The sequence below is a fragment of the Primulina tabacum genome, chromosome 2, assembly GCF_025594145.1.
Source record: "Primulina tabacum isolate GXHZ01 chromosome 2, ASM2559414v2, whole genome shotgun sequence".
In the NCBI taxonomy this organism is placed as follows: Eukaryota; Viridiplantae; Streptophyta; class Magnoliopsida; order Lamiales; family Gesneriaceae; genus Primulina; species Primulina tabacum.
In genome coordinates this window covers 41,514,992-41,517,253 of record NC_134551.1, presented here as the reverse complement: position 1 = coordinate 41,517,253, position 2,262 = coordinate 41,514,992, and the positions used below count along the sequence as shown (strand labels likewise).

Sequence of the window (2,262 nt, the reverse complement as noted above, 5' to 3'; positions counted from 1 at the left end):
AAAAATTCATGTAAATTCTGAATGAGAGGGTCCTCCTATTTATAAGGATGATGTAAAAATCCTACCATAATTCAATTGATATTTCTTCCATAATTTCGAGATAATTATTCCATAATTATCGAGATACCCATTCCTTAAATATTAGGATGCTACCTTGTTGAGAAAATCTACCTTGTGTGTAATATTTCCTTCCAATTTGATTGATGTCCAACCTTATTTCGAAATTAATACATGATTTGCACTGGAATTTGAATTTCATGTATTTATTGGCTTGGAATTTTCAATATCATGTATTATTTAATATTTTCGAATTTTATTATAACTCGAAAATAAATTCTCATACATGTCTATATTTAATTAATTGCATGCCCAAAACTTTAGGTTCTCACACTGTCGGAGACACCGCTCTGGTCAATGCATCTCAACTATATGAAAACTAATCAATGCGCATGCCGATCGACATAGATGAATTCTATTTCCATCAAGAATTCTTCCAACCTCCGGGGACTCCATATCATAAACTGTCTATAGAAACTGAAGCAAATAAAATGAAAAAAAGATTAGCAATTTGATAATATATAATTCAGACTGAATTTGTAAAAAAATTTCAAACTCTAAACAACTAATTTATATATCTACCTGCCCTTCTACCATCCTGTCAAGCATATCTCTCATTATACGGACCGAATGATGGGCTGTGTGTGTCCAAGAGAATCCGCGTCTCCACCTGCAATTTATAAAGTACACAATATTTTAATTTAAATAAAATAACAAATAAATAATAATAAATGTTAATTATTTCTTATTAGTACCGTACGCCGTATGGTGGGAATGGTAGATCCTGAAGCACATCCGCAGTCTGCTCTTCTGAAATAGATACATGTTGCGCTCTATCAGGGCAAAGAAGAGTAATTTTAGACCACACCCAAATCTGCAATAACATACAACAAAAATAGTCAAACCATAAGAAAAAATAAGTACAACAAATATAATGACCGTAGAAGTGTACAAATACCTACAATATCTAAACTGGGCCACACAAATCGACCTTTAATCTCATTGATGTGTCGCACAACTCTCTATAAAGATATGCCAACACAGCAGAATCCCAGCTATACGTATTCACTAATTCTATGTCCTCAAGGAACTGCAAATACATAAGTTTCACAGCCGCACCTTCCGAGTCTGAAAACATACATCCACCAATGATCATTAATGCAACACAACGGGAATATTGTGCCACGTCCTCTTCAGTGCTTTGATCATTAATCATATTATTTAGGCAATGCTCTAGCAAAGCGGTCAGATAAAGATGTGCACCTTTAATCTGAGAAGATGTAGGCGTAAAACCCAACCAAGTAGCGCAACGCTGTTGTAAAGTATGTTTGTTGTACGCGGTATCTACACCACTGATGGGCATGCCATCAATATTCAACCCCCAAATAAGGGCAACGTCCTATAGGGTGATTGTTACCTTGTCCACGGTAAGGTGAAATGTGTGTGTCTCACGACGCCATCTCTCAACAATGACTGTAAGCAAATGATTATCATAATATTTAATAGGATCACACTAAATGACACCATAGAAGCTCATGCGTGCAAGACATAGGCGGACACGGAGCTGAATCCCAGTATTAAGCAATCTCCAAAGATATTTGTCAGACCGGCGTGGCGGAATTATTGCATCCATGTTTTCAGCGTTGATATTATTTGATATGTATCTACCGCGCAAATACAACACATTATCTGTATTTTCAGCCATCTTGCAAACAAATAATCATTAGTTAATAGTTATTTATTAGTAATAGTTATTTGTTATAAAATGTATACATTAGCAATAGTTATTTATTATAAAAAATATAACATGTAATTACAATAAATAAATTAGTAATACTTATTTATTATAATAAATACATTAGTAATATTTATAAAACGTATACATTTATTGTAATTAAATTAAGTATACTTATTATTATACAATTAATATTATAAGTATTCGAATAAAAAAATTACTTCATGCAATTAATATATAAGTATTAATATTATACAATTAATATTTTAATACGTGATGCAATTAATATATAAGTAATAAAAAAATTACGTGAGGCAATTAATATATAAGTATTAATATTATACAATATATAAATATTAATATTATATTATATTATAATTATAATTTTATATTACAACTAATTCCAATAATACAATAATACAAAGTTATAATTTATAATTTTTGTAAATAAATTAAGTATAATTATTATT

The 2,262-nt window shown here is 30.5% G+C and overlaps 1 long non-coding RNA gene across 1 annotated transcript; it reads right to left on the bottom strand.

Moving 5' to 3' along the window:
* Positions 1-409: 409 nt before the first annotated feature.
* LOC142531960 (uncharacterized) lies at positions 410-1,681 on the bottom strand. The gene is made up of 4 exons (XR_012816426.1): positions 1,016-1,681; positions 813-931; positions 640-727; positions 410-534 (listed from the first exon to the last, which is right to left on the bottom strand). It is a non-coding gene; the product is annotated as an uncharacterized LOC142531960 (long non-coding RNA).
* Between the last annotated feature and the right edge of the window lie 581 nt (positions 1,682-2,262).